Below are 20,923 nucleotides of genomic sequence, written 5' to 3'. Positions count from 1 at the left end.
GGAGGATTGGTTTGTTTGTGGCAGCCTTGGGAGGGAGGGCCTCACCAAGGCCCAGGCCACCACGTTCCCTCCTCATTTCCCCAGGGAAGCAGACCCAGCCTCCTCCTAGGAGACAGATGGTTTTTCAGGGAAAGATCAGGACTTTTCAGGAAAGCCTGGAAGCCTGGTCTGAAATAGAAGGAGAATTGGCCCTTTGAGAGCCACGGTGGTGGTGGAGAGACAGTGAAGAGGCCTGAGGGGGAGGTCCTTATATGGGCACTTTGTCCCAACCCCATTTCCATAGCTAATGTTATGGGGCAGAAGAATTAGTGAGGAAATCCTACCTTCTGCAGAAAGTCTGGCGCACTGTAGGCCCAGAGTAAATGCTTGTTGACTTGACTTGGTTTGGAGGGGGGTTGGGAGGGAGGTGTGGAATGACAGAAAGGAGTCTGGACACATATCCTATCTCATATGTGATATCCTATCATATCAATCATATCATATATCGCATTATTGGAGAGCTGGAAAGAGCCTCAGCCATTATCTCCTTCAGCCTCTTCAATGTGAGAGAGGTGTTAAGGTTTAGTGTATAAAGACAGAGCCTCAGAGGCAGCAAGACCTGAGTTCAAGTCCTGCTTCCGATGCATCCTGGCTGTGCAATGCCTTTTCACTTTGAGTTTTCTAGGATTGTGAACTATAAGACAAGAGCTAATTAGCATAGATAGAGGGAGATTCTGCATCAGGACTTCTGTACCCAATCCAGTCATAGGTGTGGTTCCCCCCAAACCCCGCCCCCCACTCCTGTTCCCTCCCTCCCCCATTTTAAAATTGGCAAAAAATGAAGTCCAGTTAGTTGCAGAACCAGGACTAGGCCTTCTGATGGTTTTGCTGTAGGTCAGCTGTATACGACTCTTCATGACTCTATTTGAGGCTTTCTTGGCAGAGATTCTGGAATGGTTTGCCATTTCCTTCTCCAGCTCATTTTACAGTTGAAGAAACTGAGGCAGACAGAGTTAAGTGATTTGCCCAGGGTCACCCAGCTAGTAAATGTCTGAAGCCAGATTTGAACTCAGGAGGATGAGTCTTCTTGACTTCAGGCCTAATTTAGCATTCTATCCACTGCCCCACCTAGCTGCCCTACTGGTTAGCGGGCTTGTATTTGACTGGCCTGCCCAAGGTTGAATTACAAAAAGCTGTTCGTGTTTTTTTAGATGTGTTGTGTTATGGAAAGTAATTTTTTGTCTTTATTTTAGAAATCAATCAATCAATCCACAAAGATTTATTAAACTCTTATTATATATCAATCATGGTGCCAAACCCTGGGTATACAAAGAAAAGTAAGAACAGAAAAACAGTTTCCACCCACTAGAAGTTTACATCATAGTGAGGGAAACAGCACTTTAAAAAATAGGCAAATAGAAGATACTAAGTAGAAAGAGAGTGACCCCTGAAAAGTCTTGACTTTTCCCTGAAAATCCATCTCTCTCCTGAGAGGAGGCTGGACCTGCTTCCCTGGGGAATGGAGGAGGGGATGTGGTGGCCAGGGTGTGGGTGGGGCCCTCCCTCCCAAGGCTGCCACAAACAGACCCATCCTTCTGTTCCTCCTGTTATCTCTCACACACAAAATTACACACACTGCCAAAGAAGGCAGAGAAGCAGGTACCTAATTATTAATAAAAATTATCTAATTTTACCAATTAGTAAAAAATTGGTGAAATTATCAAACGGTTGGGGGGGTGGGGGAGGGGACTGGGAAGGTCTGTTAAAGAAGGCAGAATTTGAACTGAGTCTTGAAAGAAGACAGGGATGTCGAGAGCAAATGTGAGGAGGGAAAACATTCCAGGCATAGGGAACCTCCAGGTCAAAGGCATGAAAATGAGGAATAGAGTGTCCTATAGGAAATAGGCTAGTACTGCTGAATTATGCTGTGGAGAGGGGAAAATAGTATGAAAAGATTGGAATGATAGGAGAGGCCAAGGCTCTGCTGAGTGTTAAATACCAAAAAGAAGGTTGATATTTGATCTTCGAGGTATTAGGGAGCCATTGGAGCTTATTGAACAGAGAGGGAGACTCTCTCCATCCAGGGCTCTTTCCCTGCATGGTGAATGCCTTCTGGGTCCTCATGGGATGAATGCTCTTAATTTTCAGGTTTCAATGAGCCTGAGGCTTGATAGAGGGGAGATTTACACTGCTTGATAAGGGGTAGCACTTGGTGCATTCTAAACACTGAGAAATCCTGTGTTGTATGGCCCTTTGATGGATTCCAACAAAGTTTGGACCACGTGTGGCCTCGAGGTCCCAAGCTGGATTCTTGTCAAAGGGCTGCATTTGAAGACCTAGAGGGCCATGTAACCTCCAAGCAGCAGGTTCCCTACCCTACCCCTAGCCAGTCTAGTCATTTTACAAATGGCCTTAATGTCTTTAAAGTCTGGAGTGTTAATGTCAGTGCTAATCTCTTCAGGGGGCTGTTTTATATGTGTGAGAGTCTCCTAGGGGTTCTTTGTCCTAACCTCAGGCCTCAAACTTCTTTTTTAATTAAAAATTTTTTATTAATATCTTTCATTTTTCCATCACTTACATTTCCAGATATATCCCTCTCCACTCTTTTACCCAGAGAGCCATCCCCTCTTAAGAATAGAGGGAGAAAAAGAGGTTCAACAAAATTGACCAAGTCATCAACTGAATCTGGTAGTATATTCAGGGTTCTGAATCTGATAGTATATTCAGGGTTTTGAGTCTGATAGTGTATTCAGGATTTTGAGCTTCTTACCTCTTCAAAGAAGGTACAAGGGTTCAGTCAAAGGGCTGCACTTGAGGATCTAGAGTGCCATGTGCTGAACTTGGAGGGAAGAAGACTTGAGTTTGAATGCCTTGGCTGTTTGTCAACTATGTGAGCCTGGGAAAGTAGCTTCTCTGACCTCAATTTTTCCATCTGTAAGATGAGAATAGTAGCACCTTCCTCACAGAGGTGTTGTGAATTGAGATAATATGTATTTTGTAAACCTCAAAGTGTTAGTTTAGGGACTAAGTTGGGATTTCACTGGTATAGAGAACTTTCAGATGATAAAACTTCCTCTACCAATGAAATGAGAAGCATTTTCTCCAATGTATAGTCTTAGAGAGTTGCTTAGATCACTGAGGAGTTAAGAGACTTGAGCAGGATCACACAGCCAGTATGTTTCAAAGGTAAACCTTGAACCCAGGGCTTCTTGGCTCCAAGTCTATCTGCAATGCTAAGGCAGCCTCATAAAAAAGTCAGCAATTATTCTGCGCCTTACATCTGTCCCCATGAGTGGTTCCTCATGTTCCTAGACTTAGCTTCTGCCCTAGGGAACATGTTGGACCTTAGAAAATACCTAATTTTACTTCCTCATTTTAAAACATTTTAAATTTAATTTAATTTATTTTTGGAGGCAATTGGGGTTAAGTGATTGGCCCAGGATCACAAACTAGTAAGTATCGGAGGCTGAATTTGAACTCAGGTCCTCCTGACTCCAAGGTTGGTTTATTTATTTTAAAATTTTGAGTTTGAAATTCTCTTTTCCCTCACCCATTGAGAAGGCAAACATTATGATACCCATTATATATGTGAAGTCATGCAAAACACATTTCTACATTAGCCATGTTGTAAAAAACAAAAAAGCTCAAGGAAAAATATGCTTCCATCTGCATTCAGAATTCATCAGTTCTCTCTCTGATGGTGGTTAGTATTTTTCATCATGATTCCTCTGGAATTGTCTTAGATGATGGTATTGATCAGAATAGCTAAGTCTTTCCCAGTTGACCCTCATTACGATACTGATGCTACTGTGTCCAATGTTCTGGTTCTGGTCACTTCACTTTGCATTAGCTCATATAGGTCTTCCCATATTTTTCTGAAACCATCCCCCTCATCATTTCTTATAGTACTCCATCACAATAATATACCACAACTTGTTCAGCCTCAACTGATGAGCATCCTCTCAATGTCCAATTTTTAACAAAATAGTATTTTATTTTTTCCAATTACATGGAAAGACAACTTTTAGCATTCATTTAAAAAAAGTTTGAGTTCCAAATTCTCTCCCTCCCTCCCTTCCTTCCTCCTTCCTTCTCCCCCTCAGACTCAATGTCCAATTCTTTACCACCACAAAAAACCCCCAATAAACATTTGTCAAGTACCTATTATGTACTGGGCATTGTGATTTTACAGGGGAGGTACCCAAGGTCACACTGGCAGTAAGAGCAGACCTGAAATTTGAGCTCAGGTCCGGTGACACAAAGTTTAGTTCTTTTTCTGTGTCAAATGGCCTTTAGCTAAGAGATGTATTGTTTCCACCTGTTCTGGGGAGAATCAAGGGCTGGTTTTTTTGAGGGGGAGAGGGGAATTAGAGTCTCTGGCCCTTATTTTTAATTGACGGGGCAGTAGGCTAGTCTAGGAAACAAATTCTCTTTGCAGCTTATCAGTAACATAGGTGAGAACCCGCAGCAGGTGCTGGAGGCCCTGATTCGGCCTTTCTCTTCCTCATCTGGCCAAGCCTAAAGTTTTACCTTTATTCTTTCCATGTCTCTTCTTGCCACAGAATAAAATTAGAGTTTTGAGAGAGCCAACCCCCCCCCCCCCCCCCCCCCGCCATCATCCAGGGCTCACCAACAAGCAAGCCAGAGAAGAGCAAAGATGAGGGGAATGTCAAAGAGTAAGGGATAAGTATAGGCAGATGAATAAAAAGGGGGAGATGAGAAGGAGAAGGAAGAGGACAGGAAAGATGGGGAGGGTATTGGAGAAGGATGAGACAGGGAGGATTCTAAGAGGATGAAGGGTGAGAGGCAGTACCAGTGGTTAGAATGTTGGACCTGGAGTCAGGAAGACTTGGGTTTGAATATGGCCTCAGGGACGTAGTAGCTGTGTGGCCCTGGACAAGTCCCTTAACCTCTCTGAACCTTAGTTTTCTTATCTATAAAATGAAGGCACTAGACTAGATGACCTCTAAGGGCCCTTTCAGCTTTAAAGAAGAGAGAGAGACAGAGAGAGAGACAGAGACAGAGAGAGACAGAGAGACAGAGACAGAGAAAGACAGAAAGAGAGAGAGAGAGAGAGACAAGAGAGAGAGAGAGAGAGAGAGAGAGAGAGAGAGAGAGAGAGAGAGAGAGAGAGAGAGAGAGGTGGGACAATGGGGGAGAGAGATGGATAGCTGATGGTCTGAGCTCCCAGAGTCCCTTTTAAAAGCACTAATGTTCCAGGCGAGCATTGTGAGGGCTATTCAATAATTAAAATAGTAGAAATGAGAGGCCAGGCGAGAAACTGAAAAGCCATTTAGAGAGGCAAAAAAGATTGAACTTCAACAAGGGATCAGGTGGGGAAGGAATAGGGGAGTGTGTGCTTGGAAAGGGGGGTGGATTGGGAAATCAATGAGGCACCTTGATGGAGCTTTGATGAGGAATGTGTCTAATGGTTTAATTTCAGAGCTCATTTGATTTGTCTGGAAAGTACCCTGAGAGGGGGATCATGGCAGGGGGAGGAGGGAGAGGATCTTTCCCACTCTGGGATCATTGATGGGCCTCTGGTGAGGACCAGAGGCATAACATACTATTTTTAGTAGTTTCTTTCCTTCCAGGAAGCCTGTTTTGGAGGCAGGGAGGCCTGGAAGGCTGGTCTAGGAGGGCTGGGGCAGGCCTTAGCTTTGCTTAGAAGGGTTTCAGAAGTCCTGGCTAGAAAGGAAAGGAGTGAGAGGTGGCGTGGTGGGGGTAGGGGTGTAATTTCGTCTCTAGAGCTTTTAAAATAATTAGGACCAGGAAAGAAGCAGCATGGCAAAATGGATAGAGAGTTGGCCTCTAAGTCAGGAAGATCTGGGTTCAGATCTAACCTGGCTGGCTGTAGAATCACTTAACCTGTCAGTGTTGTGGGCTGTGTGTCAGTCTTAGAAATGGGGCCAGTAAACTAGACATAAAAGGGTCTCTTAGGGCACATTTTGACTTAGAAAACCACACATTAACTTTATGTATTTTATTATATTTTTATTTATTTTGTTAATATTTCCCAATGACATTTTTAATCCTGTTCTGGCCTTACTTAGGAGTGTTACAGACCATATAAGGGCTGCATGCTTGATGCTCTGGAAGGTTATAAGGTGTGGGGAAGGTGCCAAGTTGCATGGAGAATAGGACCTTCCTTTCTGGGAGTTCTCTACAGCACCTCAATCACAGGTCCAGTCAGAATAAATAAATTAAATGTGAGAGGCCTGACATGAACTTCTCGGATACAGGTAACCTTTCTCCCAGTGGAGCTCATCCACAGACTATAGTGTCTGTGGGCATGTTTAACTTGCTTTGTACAAATGCCTCAGAGGGCTGCTTAAAAAGCAACAGGGATCATAGAATTTAGAGCTGGGTAAGACTTTAAAGGTCAGCTAGTCCAACCCTCTTCATTTTCTGGGTGGGTAAACTGAAGCCTGGGCACTTAGGTGTGCAATGGATAGAGCACATTGGGTCTGGAGTCGGAAGGATGAGTTCAAATCCAGGCTTACTAGCTGGGTGACCCTGGACAAGTCACTTAACCTCGTTTGCCTCAGTTTCCTCTTCTGTGAAATAAGCTGGAGAAGGAAATGGCAAACTACTCCAGTATCTTTGCCAAGAAACGAAGGGTCAGGCATGGCTGAAATGACACCACTACCACGACAACATTAACAAATTGAAACCCAAGGAGATCGCTCTACTTGGCACCTAGTTGCAGAGTTGAGATTTAAATCTAGGTCTCTCAGTTCTAAATTTAGTGTTCTTTCCTTTTAATTATGGTGATTCTGCAATGGAACATAGAACTGGAGGGAACCTAAGAAACCATATGGTGCAGTCCTCCCCTCCCCAATTTTAAAGAATGGTACCCTGCAAAGAGTGGTGGATTAGAGGACCTGAGTTCAAATGCTGCCTCTTGACACTTGACTAGCTGTCTGACCTTGGCTAAATCACTTAATATTTCTGAGTCTCAGTTTCCTCTTCTGTTAAAAAAGGGAGAGGGTGGCAAAATAATAATCATACCTATACTATCAGCACAATGGAGTTGTTTTGAGGAATATACTTTGTGAATCCTCAGGTGCCACCTAAAGTTGAGCTAAACCAGGAGTGTGTCCAAGCTTACTTGGACTGAATGTTCAGTTGTTTTTCAGTCGTGTTTACCTCTTCATGACCCCATTTAGGGTTTTCTTGGCAAAGATACAGGAGTGGTTTGCCATTTCCTTCTCTAGTTCATTTTACAGATAAGGAAACTGAGGCCAACAGGGTTAAGTGACTTGCCCAGGTTCACACAGCTAGGAAGTATCTGTGGCCTGATCTGCACTCAGATCTTCCTGGCTCTAGGCCCAATGCACCACCTAGCAGCCCCTGCCTGACACATAGTAAATAATAAATAGCTGTTTTCTTCCTTCCTACTCAATCAACTTCATTCAGATCAACTACTTCAGATCAACAAACATTTGTCAAGCACCTACTATGTGTGGGACACCTATAGGCCATGTCCATCAAAAGCTGGTATGCTCAACGGTTTTTGTGTGTGTCATAGGTCCCTTTGGAAGTCTGGTGAAGCCTGTGAACCCTTTCTTAGAATAATATTTTTAACTGTATTAAATAATACAAATAGGGTTATAAGGAAGTTGGTTACATTGAAATAGTTATCAAAATATTAAAAAAAACCCACAGACTTCAGGTTAAGAACTCCTGATAAGGACTTTTATATCTGTACTAGTGGTAGACCTGAGAGGGGAAGAGAAAGATGAATGAGATGGGATCTTGCTCTCAAGGAAGTTATATAGTCTGGGAGGCTTCACATGTTAAAGTAGTATGTCATAGAACCTTTGAGGTATCTTGAAAAAGATTATAGGGTTTAGATAGAGAAGAACTCTCACATTTTCAAGATGGGAAAACCAAGGCCAAAAGAAATGGACCAAATTTTTTCTGGGTCCACGGCTAGCAAGTAGATACTGAAGATTCCATACCTCTCTCTTGTGACACCAGTCTTATGCTTTTTCCTCAGGTTGACTCTGGTAGCATCTTCCTGCCATAGCTGTGAGTAAAGTACCGCTCCTTTCTCCAGACTTGTAGCCTCTTACCTAGCAGGCCTGGTTTTGACAGGCTCCGCCATGAGCTGAGTGGGTCTTGGCAAGTTACTCTGTGCTTTGGGCCACAGTGTCTTCCCTGTGAGAGAAACTTCTAAGCAGCCTGGATTTTGTGCTCTCTGACATCTGGAGACAGCTAGATGGCTTAGTGGATAGAGTGCCGGGCCTAGAGTCAGGAAGACTTGAATTCAAATTTGGCCTCAGACACTTACTTAACTATGTGACCCTGGGCAAGTCATTTAACCTCTGTTTGCCTTAAATCCCTGGTAAGGGAAATGACAAAGCTCTCCAGTATCTTTGCTAAGAAAACTCTATGGGGTCATGACATGAATAAATGACTGAATGACCAGTAGCAACAAGTTCCTTCTGCTTGGGTGGATCATTGAGAAGACCTCAGCCCTGCCTCCTAGGAGAAACTGTCTTAACTTATAGACTCCTAAAATGAGGAGCCTGAGACCCAGAAAGGGCAAAGTTGATGGCAGAGCCAAGACCCAAATCCCCTGATTCTCATTCTGCTGTTTCATCATCTTCCCCCTGAACAATGAATAGAAAACCATTTACGAAATACTTGCTACATGAGAAACACTTCACTAAGTGCTTGGGATACAAATAGAAAAATAAGACAGTCTCTGTTTTCAATGAGCTCACATTGTAAAATACATTTAGGAGGTTTCAGCTGTAAGTCAGATAGAAAGGCTCCATTGTCCTTAGGGTACAGCGCCAAAGCAGGTGGTAATGTGTCTTCTTTAATGTCTTTTTCACTGATAAAATCATATCATTTTCTGATGTACCATTTAACTGTGCCAAGGACTTTGGTGTCAAGATCTTTCTTTTCTGGGAATTCAGAAGCCTTAGCTGCAGCACCTGCAGAAACGGGTGAGGACACCTCTCACCAGGGGCTGCTCCCCTCTAGGATGGCTGTGGAGGCTGGGCTGGAAGCAGGACGTGTGGTTGGGGGTTGCTACTATTCCCAGGACTCTTGGTCTGCTTGCCCATTGGTGGTCTGATGGTGTGGCTTTTTGACTGACTCCAAACTTTACAGAGATGATTGTAAGGTCTGGGCTAGAAGCAGGACCAGTGGTCTGGGGAAGGAGTAGGGGTCCTTTGTACCCAGAGTTCCTAGGATTCAGGGTCCTGGACTGTCTCCATGGGGTCTGAGGGCAGGTAAATGATTTGACTTGGTTGGCATTTGCCATTTCCTGTCTCTCCTTCAGGGTGCCTTGTTCCCTAATGTACGTGATCCTGGGAAATGGCTCAATACAGGACTCTGGAGGATCCAAGATATGCCACTGTCCAAACTCAGGGAGGCATAAGTGACCTTTGTTGCATTATGTTCAGATTGTAATGCCCTAGATAGACCATCTTGCTACCTTTGGGGAGAAGCTTTCACATGCCATGGATTCAAAGAACATCAGAAATGGAAAAGACCCTAGAGATTATTTGGTTTTATCTAATTCTTCACTAAATACCAATGTAACCTTATGAGGGTCCCTTCCTATTTCTGTGCCTCACTTTCCTTCTTTGTAAAATGAAGGAGTGATTTCTAAGATGAGATGATTTCTAAGGTTTCTTTCTATTCCACATTCTGTAATCCTGGGGAGAGCAGGTGGTGAGAAGGTGGACAAACCCCAGAGGAGAAGAGAAGGTATAGAACTGTGGGGCTCAAGGATCAGGAAAGATACTTAGCTAATATCATAATTTTGCCTTGACTTTGAGGACTTTTTTTTTTTTCTCAACCAGAAGTTTCAGCTGCCCTCTGCTATTCTGGCTTTTGCCTTTTTCTCCAGCCTGAGAAGCTGCATATGTCAGAGTGTTGGCTGGGTCTGTCTAGTGCAAGGATTCTTGACTTGGGGTTCACAGACCCTCAAGGAGACTGTGGATAGATTTTAGGGAATCCATGAACCTGGATAAAAAAAGTACATCTTGATTTAAATAGATTTAGTTTAATTTGGAATTCTGTGTATTTCATTTTATGCCATTTAAAAACATTCTACTGAGGAGTTCATAGATTTTACCAGGCTAACCAAAAGAATTCATGACACAAAAATGGGTTAGAGTTCTAGAGTTGTCCTCTTGGTCTCAAGATTCTAGATTACAACATTTCAACTGTGCAAGTGATCTTTGCTTAACTGATAGACAGCCAATGTGTCTAAACAGAGAGGAGCAGGGGAATGAGTGAGAAAGGAGGAGAGAGGAGTGAAGGGGGATGATGGAGGAGTCTGGAACAAAGGAAGAGACTCTAAGGGAAGCCAAGTGATGTTGACTTCATCCAGGAAGCTGGATCCCTGCTTCAGGAGATGCTGTTGGCAGCGAGACCCATTCATTATAATATGCAACAATAGTAACTTATCATGTATCGTCTTGTATTGTCAGTAATAATAACTTACATTTATGGAGTCCTTGGCAGCTTTGCAAATCATTTCCCCATCTAAGATCTCATTTAGTTCTCAACACAGTCCTGATGGGAGGGGGGTAGGAACTTGGGTGGGAATTCTGGATCCCTATTGCACAGATGACAAAGCTAAGTCTTAGAAAGGTTATGTATGACCCAAGGGTCAGAGGAGAGCTGGCAGGGAATTTAAAGGTTAATCCCACTCCCTCATTTTATCTCTTTCCTGGGGAGATGAAATAACCTTCCCAAGTTCACATAGATAGTAAATATTAAAGGTGCGATCTGAACTCAGGACCTCTGACTCTGGAATCAGGGCTCTTTCCAACACACACTACACTGCTTGTTCACAAGACTTAGAAAATGATGGGATTCTAGCTTTTTTCCTACTAAACACCACTGACTCAGTTATTTCTTTATGTGTGATATTGCTCCCAAAATGACAGTGCCTTCCCCCATTCACATACGTATGGTCTTCCAAGTTCAACCTCATGGTCCAGTGAAAAGAATTATGGATGAGGAGTCAGGAGACCTGGTTCTTATCCTGGCTCCACCCCTAATACACTGCGTGTGGCCGTGAGTGAGTCATTTACCCACTGTGGACCCCCTCAGTTAAAATGAAGGGTCAGTCGAGATGACCTCTTAAAGTTCTTTACGGTTCTGAATGCCTGTGTGCTACGACTGAATTTAAGTGTGTGGATGTGGATGGACTCCTGTAGGGAACTGTCTAACATGTCTCTCGAATATCCCACGGCGCCTGACACACAACGCAAACCATAGACACTCCGTGAATATTTGTTGACTTGATGACAATAATAAATTATACTTCCCATTTGTGTAGTGCTGCGTACTTTTCAAAGTGCTTTCACTTGAATCATTGCATTCAATCCTCACAGAAACATGGGCATTCTCTCTGTTTGACTGAGGAGGAAAGTATTTGAAGGGCTGTCATGTGAAAGAGGGATTAAGCTTGGTCTCAGATGGCAGAATGGGGAGTAATAGGTGGGAGTTGCAGAGGCAGGTTTGAGCTTGTTATAAGGTGGGAAAACTTGCTGATGATTAGAGCTCTCCAGAAGGTTGTCTTAGGAACCAGTGGAGTTCTGGTTTTCAAGCCAGTGTGGATAGCTAGTCAGGGAGGCTATTGAGGGGATGGCCTCTTTGGAATGAAGGAAGGTGGCAAGATTATAGCTATCGAGTGAGAAAGTACTTTAGAGGTCATTTAGTCCAAACCCCTCATTATACAGATAAGGAAACTGAATTACAGAGAAGATCCAAGGTTATACATGTAGTAAGTGACAGTCAGCACTCAAATCCGGGTCCCTTGACTCCAAATCTACCATTTCCCCCACTACATCATGAGGACTAGATGGGCTCTGAGAGGTCTTTCAACTCTTGTGATACTGCAGTTCTATGGAATTGAGTTTTCAGAGAAGGGAAATTATTTTTCCACGGCAACACAGTGAGTTAGAACCTGAGATCTTCCGACTCCTGACCATCACATGTGAGTCTGTTGAGTAATTTAGCCAGACGTTTGACAAGGGTTGAGGAGGCATTGGATTTAGAGATTGGAGAGTGATATTGCTGGTATTGTTGATGCAGCCCTGGTAGGGCTAAGGATAGTTGCATAGAATGTTTATAGCTAACACATCCTCAGATCCCTATTCTGGAAGAAATCTGACAAGAGGAAAGGGAGTAAGAAGAAGAGGGAACAATTTATTAAGTGCCTACTATGTGTCAGATGCTTTTTTAAAACAAATTTTATCTCATTTGATACAAAACCCCAAAAAGATAAGTGCTATTATTACCACCTGCATTTTACTGACAAAATTGAGGCAAACAGAAGTTGAGTCATTTGTCAAGGGTCATATAGCTAGGAAGTGATTCAGGTCAGATTTGAACTCAAGTCTTCTTGATTCCAGACCTAGATCTCTATGCATTACACCTCTGAGCTGGGGAGGCAGTTTGTTCCATTTCAGCCTGGGTTTTCTGAGCCTTTTGTCATCTTCCTGGTTAGGGAAGTATTTAATGACATCTAGGAGTGGGGTTTCAAGGGCACAGAGAAAGCTTCTTCCTCTCCCCCAAAGAAATATCTTTATCACTTGCTTCACTCGTGTCTAGAATGCCTTTGGAAGAAGGCTTTGAATCCTATAAAAATTCAAGTCTCCCTAGGAGAGGTGATATTTTCTAGTGTTATCAGTGATTTCCCTTTAGTGTGACTGAGTTTATGGGAACATGGAATAGAATGTCAGAATTGGAAAGAGACCTTACTTACTACCACATTTATAGCTGGGAGGGATCTCAGAGGTTATCTACTCCAACCTCCTTATTTTATAGGGGAGAAAACCCAGTCTGAAAGAGGGGAAAGGACTTGCCCCAAATCACCCAAGTAGTAAGTGACTATGGCAGGATTTGAACCCTGGTGCTTTGACTCTAAATCCAGCCCTCTTTTCACTGTGCTTTCCATATTCTCTTGCTTGTTCTCATTTCATAAAGGAAGAAACTGAAGCTGAGAGAGGGAAGTGATTTTGTGCCCTCCCAGGTCCTTAGCCTAATATTCTCCTTTCCTGAGAGTAGATTTTGATTAATGTAGAGAAAAGACTGAAAAGGGAATATGAGCCCTGGTTCCTTGACAAGAGAGGGAAGGGGCAGACTCTGGGTCAAGACTACCAAGCAACTCAGATCAGTTTTGCCTAGGAGGGGTTCGAGACTTAGATCTGCCTTACTCCAGACCAGAATGGTTTATATCTTCTACTATTATAACTTCTTTCCCCCTCCTCAGTCCCAGACGCCCCATACATGAGAGCCTAGGAGCCAATTGCTTTGGCAAAGAAGAATTTCAAAGAGGCAACTTCCATGAGGAGGGTTCATAAACTGGAGCAAGGGAATATGTGGAATAGGGAATGAGAATGAATAGACCCTGGAATAACTCAGAGGGCAGAGGGGAAGAAGCCATGGTTCTTTAGAAAGAGATCTGAACTGGGGATGATCATGGGATTTAGAGCTTTTCAGGTTTCTCTTAAAGCAGAGCTGTAACTAACATGGACTGAACAGGGCTTTACCCAGATTGCTGACACCTATTTCATCCCTACATGCCTTGCTTTCTAGTTCTCGAATGGCAAGTGGGTCATTATGCCCAGGGTCCTATTACTGAGGCATCCCTCTCCAGGGTCCTGAATGTTCCTCAATCTTATGGAGAGAGGACTAGACACTCTGAACCCATTGAAATGGCTTCTAAAATGCGTCTGTCCTTTATGTCACTGGAAACACCCCCCCGCCAATGAATTTGCTCCAGGCCCAGTTACTGACACCCCTTCATGTCACAGAGGAGTAAACTGAAACTCGAATTTGGTGAATTGACTTCCTCAAGATCACACATGTAACAGAGTGGGTCTTCTATCTCCTCATCTAAAAATGAGGAGGTCAGACTAGATGGTTTCTAAGGACCCCTGTAACTATAAAGTACATGATCCTATTATTCCAAATCCAGTAAGATCTTCGTTGTAGTCTAGGCTCTACTAGTAATACTTTATTTTAGTGTGTACCTTTCCTTCTCTGGAGTTGTTCTCCATACAGAACATCCTATTTCCTACTTCCATACTTTGGTCTTAGTAGTTTCTCATGTCTAGAATGTATTGTCTCCTCACCTGGGATTGATAGAATCCCTAGCTTCCTTCAAAGCCCAGTCCATTTCCTACAGAAGGCCTTTCCTGATCCCTGCAGTTTTTAGTCAGGCAGTCAGTCAATAAGCATCTATTAAGCACCTGCTATAAGCCAGGTACTGTCCTAAGTGCTGAGAATACAAAGAAAGGCAAAAGACAGTCCCTGCTCACAAAGAGCCTCCAGTTTAATTGGAGGAGACAACATATAAACAGCAATGCATTGACAAGATATACGGGATGTTTCATGTAGGTTGAGAACAAACACCAAAAACCTGAAAAGATTTTAGAAAGATTTTGTTAAGTTGATTTGGCAGAGGGGAGAGCTGGAAAAAATGTAGCTCCCCTCTTGAGGAGAGGTTTACATTATATGGAGTACAAGCCTCTCTGCGAGGTTTACATTGTCTGAAATTCAAACAAGGGTGTAAGGACAAGCAGCTGAGTGGCCAGCACATAGAAGAAGGTTGCTTGGAATGTTTTATATAATGTATATATGTATATGTATATACACACATAATACACACACACACATATATATACATACATATATATGCATATATATAACATGTATATATGTGTATATATATATATGTATATATCAGCAGGTAAGTATAAGCATTCAATAAAATTTGGAGAAAGCTAAAGCTGTTGGGTGGACCCAAAACACAAGCTTTTTGAATCCACTTGAGTTTTGAGTGGACTCAGAACAAGCCCTCTGGCTTCCCTGCAGAGTCTCTGAGATCAGCATGACCTATGGTTTTTAGCTAGACAGTTTTTAACCCACACAAAGCTGGGTTCAAATGATATAAAAAAGCGATAATGTATTTTCCTCACACTCAAAATATCTTAGTGCATTTTTGCAGTTAAGACTAAGGATTTTTGGATACTTGATCTATAGGATAGGTTGGAGATAATAAACAGAGGAAAGGCATTAGATTGGGAAAGTGTTCTTGTAGCAGGTGGGACTTTAACTGGGACTTGAAGGAAATCAGAGGAGCCAGGAGATGGAGATGAGGAGGGAGAAAATTCCAGGGATGGGGAACAACCAGTGAAAACATCTGGATTCAGAGATGAAATGTCTTGTCCTTAGGAACAGCAAGGAGGCCAGTGATGCTGGACCACAGAGTATGTGTGGTATAGAAAAGTGTATGTTAGGTGTAGGAAGACTGAAAGGAGGAGGGGGCCAAATTATGAAGAGCTTTGAAAGTCAAATAGAAGAGTTTATATTTGATCCTGGAGGTAATAGGCAGTCACTGGATTTCGTTGAGTAGTGAAATGACATGATCACAACTGTGCTTTAAGAAGATTGCTTTGACCCCTGAGTTGAGGATGGACTGGAATGGGGAGACCAGGAGACCAACCATCATGCTACTGCAACAGTGCAGATGTAAGATGATAAGCATGGAGACAACAAACATGAACTTGGACAGACTTTGAGAAGTAGTGGAGGATAGAAGAACCTGGCATGCTGTGGTCCATGGGATCATGAAGAATTGAACATGACTGAATAACAAGAAGATGATAAACGGCTTGAGCAGGATGGTGACAGTGACAGAGGACAGAAGGGGTCATGTACGAGAGATGTTTGATGATGAGAAATGAGGGAAAATTGACAGGACTTGGTAACAGATCAGGTATGGGGTATGGGAGAGTGGGGAGTCAAGGATGACAATGAGTTTGGGAGTCCAGGGTGACTGGGAGTCCATGAGGGTGGTGCCCTTGGCAGTAATAAGGAAGTTCAGAAAGAGGGAAGGTTTTGGGGCAAGATAATGAATTCAGTTTTGAATTTGTTGATAATCTATGAGATATCCTTAGGTAGCTGGAGATGTAAACCTGGAGATCAGGAGAGATGTTAAGGATAGAGAAGTAGGTTTGAGAATAATCAGTATAGAATGATAATTGAATTCATGGGAGCTGTTGAGATCACTGAATGAAATACTATAGAGGGTTAAGAGGACGCTCTTCCTCTTGAAATTTCTTTTGTCCAAATTGCTTGTGGACCTCTGCTAGAGTAGAACATAAGCTCTTTCAGGGCAGGAAATATTTCTTTTTGGTCTCTGTATCCTCAGAGCCTAGCACTAGGCCTTTTATGTAACAGGTGCTTAAGAGATGTTCATTGAATTGAGTGCATTAGGTACATTCTAGCTGTGCTTTTCAGTATACGTTCTTGCTTTTCAGTATAGGTTCTTCCTTTTCCCTCCTCCCTTCCCAAGACACATGCCTTGGGGTGTTGCGCCCTGGGTTGGCCTGGGGGATTGCCAACTTTCTCTCTCTCTGAAGATAGGAAAATTGGTCTAAGAAGCAATTGAGTGAAATGAAAGCGGAAGGGGAATTCAGAAGCAGACACACAGGGTGTTTCAAGCTTGGCAAATAGAGGCTAATTATCTTGTAGCTGAAAGGGAAAGAAGGGAGCAGAGGCATTTGGCAGCCTCTGGAGAGACCCCAGAGGGCCCTTCATTAGAAGGCTGGGCCTGCTTCTGGGGCCAGAGCACCTGGATGGGCTAGGGCCAACTCTTTCACCCTCCTTTAGTCTCTGGGGAGGGATGCTGAAAATACTGTTTTGGAGAAAAGATGGTTATGGGTTCCCTGGGGAATACAGAGCCTAGAGGCTACATTCTCTATGGAGCCAGCTTTTGGGTTCTGGAATCTATCCTTCCTCTCTCCTCTGCAGAGTAATTTCTGGAATTTAGATTCTCATCTGTGAAATGGGGACTTTGATTAATTACTGTTCCTCCCACCCCCCACCTCTTCTTCCTTCCTTTTCCATATTCTCCTTCTGGAATAGGAAAGAGGTTTTAAATACTTGGATTAAAAAGCAATCTGTAACGATCTCTTGGAAGCCATTAAAATGAGCTCTGGGCAAACACAGGGGGCCCCAGAGCAGACAGGAGACAGTGGGATGTGGTAAAAATCACTGGATTTGCAATTGGAAGACGTGCTCGAACTGGAGCTCTGCCAAGTGCTCTTCGAGTGAATAAGTCATTTAACCTGACTGGGTTTCTGTTTCCTCCACTGTGAATGGAGGGGGTCAAAGCAGATGCCCTCCAAGTTCTCTTCCAGCTCTAAAGCTGATGATTTCTCTGTGAATTGCAACTTATTACCTGTGTGACTTTGGGCAAGTCACTCATCACTAAACCTCTATGGGCTTCACTTTCTTCATTTGGAATAATGATGACTGACTTTTTTTGTAAGACTTTATACACCTCATTTCCTTTCATCCTCAGTCCTTACGAGGTGCTCACTACAGGTATTATCACCTTCGTTTTTTTTTTTTTGGAGGGGGGGAAGGCAAGGTTAAGTGACTTGCCCAAGGTGACACAGCTAATAAGTGTCAACTGTCTGAATCTGGATTTGAACTCAGGTCCCCCTGACTTCAGAGCCAGTGCTCTATTATCTATACCTCCTAGCTGCCCCTCATCTCCATTTTATAGATGTGGACACGGAGGTTCAAAGAAATTAAGTGACTTGATTTGCTCATGTTCACACCGCTGGAATTAGAAACTGAATTTGAACCCAGATCTCCTGAATCCAAGTCCAGCATCCTTTTTTAGGTTCCCCATGTCTCTTGGTTTTCAGTAAACCTTCCCATATAGCCTATTCAATATGAAAGGAAATAAATTTTAGAGTTCACCATGTATATACATTGATAACTAGACATGATAATTAATCAACAAGCATTTATGAAGCTATAAAGGTGTTGGGCATGCAAAAAGTCAAATAGCGCTCCCTTTCAAGGAACTCACAGGGAATATGCATGGGAGGCAGTGAACAGAATAAAAGAGAATGAACACTGAATCTCAGCTCTGGAATTTACTGCCTGTGTGATCTTGGGCAAGTCACTTAGTCTCCTTAGACCTCAGTTTCCTAATTTGTAAAATGAAGAGATTGGACTAGATGACTACTACCAAGGTCTCCTCAAGCTAAAGAGCTGGAATCCTATAACATACAGAATATGTATATATAAATAAAAATACATAACAAACTATAATAAAATTATAATAAATAAAAAGAGATACATGATTAGTATATAAAGGAAGTTCAAAGTATAATATGAAGTCCAAAGAGGGCTGGTCATGGTCTGAATCAGGGGAGGTTTCAAGAGAAGGTGGCATTTGATTTGGGATTTAAAGGAGGGACGTTCTAGGTGAACGAGAACATGGTGGGTGTATGAAAGGGTGGCAAGGAGCTAGTTTGGGATGGAGCAGAGGGTATATGATGGGAAGTATGAAAGGAAGGACTGAATGTCAGATTAAGGGATTTGAATTTTATTTAATAGGCAATAATAATGACTCACTCATACATAAATAGTATTTGTATTACCAACTTCAAATGATCGTATGTGTGGGAAGAGAGGACTGTGCAACTTTTATGTGGTATATGTAGCTATATGTACGCATACATGCCACATATGTATATATTATACAGTATATATAGGTGTAATCTGTCACATACAACACATGCACATGTTATATGTATGTATACATCGTGTACAAACATGGTATATATGGTATGTATCTGTACACACATACACATATATGTTTGTGTTTAAGTATATATATATATGTGTATATATGTATACCCTCCTTGTGTATAAGTGTATGTATGTATACATACATATGTGAGTATTTACATTCACACATACCAGGGGTAGCTAGGTAGCTCAGTGTTTAGAGCACCAGGCTTGGAGTCAGGAAGATCTGAGCTCAAATCCAGCCTCAGACACTTAACAGCTGTGTGACCCTGGGAAAGTCACTTAACCCCTGTTTGTCTTAGTCATCATCTGTAAAATGGGGACCCATGGGGGAAGGAGCTAGCACTCAGTATATTTGCCAAGAAAATGCTGAGTTGTACACGATTGAAGCACTACAGCATTAATATACCACGTAAGAGTAACAAAGTATCCTCCTCCCCACAACCCTGTGAAATTGGTTGGATAAGTATTATTATCTTCATTTTACAGATGAAGAAACTGAAATGGAGAAAGGGAAAGTGACTTACTTGCCTACACAGCTAGTAAGTGTAGGAGCCAGTATTCACACTTAAGATAGTCTGACCAGAGCACAGAGCTCTTTATTTTAAAATATTTTATTTATTTAAATTTATTTAAAATATTTTATCCTTTTCATCTTCTAGCGACTTTCCTCCTTCTTTTCCTCCTTTTCCTCCTCTTCCTAACCTTCCTCTTCCTCCTCCTCCTCTCCCTCATAGAACCCTCTGATATAGTAAATACATTCAGTCCAAAAAAACGAGTGAAAACATTGGCTGTGCCCCATTCTTCTTTGGTAGCCTACTGCCTCTTTGCCGAAAGGCAGGAGGACACTTTGCTGTCTGTCTTCTGAAGTCATAACTGTTCACAGTATTGATCAGAATACTGAATTCTTTCAGCAATGTTTTCCTTTATGTCAGTGTGGTCATCCTGTATGTTGCCCAGGTTCTCCTCCTTTCTCTCGAATTCTTTCCCCTACACCAGATACTGGATGACTGTAAGGATATAATACAACCAGATCCATGCAAGATACAAAAGAACTGTTTCATACTGTGGCTTTTATTCTCCTCCTGCAGCTGGCACATGACTGGGCCCATGGTGGGTGGGTGATAAAGACTTGTTGAATGGATGATTGATTGGACTGACAGCTCTGGGCTCCTCCTTGTTCTGTAGGCTGTGGCAAGGATCAGTGAAACAGCATTTGTAAAGGTGTAAGAAAGACAGGCCTGGGAATAACATGCTGGGAGAGAGGAAGGGGTTGCCTCAGGCAGCATCAGAAATCAAGTTGGGTTTTATTTTCACTCTAGTCTAATCTAATGTTTAGACTAGGTTTGGGTTCTTGAAGGTAGTTCTTGAAGGTTCGTGTGTATGTGTGTGTGTGTGTGTGTGTGTGTATGTTTCATGTCAGTAAACAAAGGCTTAACACAGTGCTGTACACGTAGTAGGTATTTTAAAATGCTTGTTGAATTAAATTACAGGGAGAAGCTGCTTGTGGGAACTGGGAGACATTGAAAGCTTTGCAATTTGGCTTTACCGTGATGACTCAGTCAACTCCTTAACTACAGCAAGAGATTTAGGTTAGATTTAAGGAGAGTGAGGGTGACTGAGGGATGTTGTGGGTTGTCCCTGAGAACTTTTACAAAATAGGGCACATGCCGCCCCTACTTCCTTCTTATTCTGTCTGAGATGTACTTGGGAGAAGGTTGAAGTGGGATGATTGGGGGATGCATTATTTCTATGAGGAGAAACAGAGAAGTAGGATGATTAGCATATCATTCCAATAGGAATGTTTGCCTTAATCCATTGGAGAAGGAAATGGCAAACCATGATAGTATCTTTGCCAAAAAAAGCCCCATAGACAGTATGATACGCAGGATCATAAAGAGTCAGACACAGCTGAATGACTGAACAATAACCACAAATCCAATGGAATTGGGAAATTTTATTTCAATGAGAGAAACAGGGAAAGAGATGACATTTTAGTGCATCATTTCAGCAGGAGAAACAGGGATAGCTCAGTAGAAGAAACAAAGAATTGGGATGTTAGTATATCCCTTTCAATTGGAGAAAAAAAGACAGCAGAATATAGTTTATCCCCAGTCTATGCCTGCCTCAAAAAAGTAGAAAAGTACTTTCAGGTATCTCAGAAAAGATGTGAGATGGTCTTCTGCTTTATCATGTTTGCCTCCCAACTCCAATGCCAAGTATGGAGCCAGAGACCGATTAGAAGACTTTGGCTTTGGGATCAAGACTGCATTACATGGGGATAAGGGAGCAGCAGAAACAGGTAAAGGAGAAGAGCCTGGCCCTGCCTGAGTTAAGCCTTCAA

At 42.6% G+C, this 20,923-nt stretch overlaps 1 protein-coding gene across 2 annotated transcripts in view; it reads left to right on the top strand.

Moving 5' to 3' along the window:
- Nucleotides 1-20,923, top strand: part of GRM4 (glutamate metabotropic receptor 4) — a 326,723-nt gene that overhangs the window by 36,419 nt on the left and 269,381 nt on the right. The gene's annotated exons all lie outside the window — the stretch shown is intronic.

Source organism: Notamacropus eugenii, chromosome 2 (assembly GCF_028372415.1).
Source record: "Notamacropus eugenii isolate mMacEug1 chromosome 2, mMacEug1.pri_v2, whole genome shotgun sequence".
In the NCBI taxonomy this organism is placed as follows: Eukaryota; Metazoa; Chordata; class Mammalia; order Diprotodontia; family Macropodidae; genus Notamacropus; species Notamacropus eugenii.
This window is presented reverse-complemented; position numbering and strand designations above follow the sequence as displayed.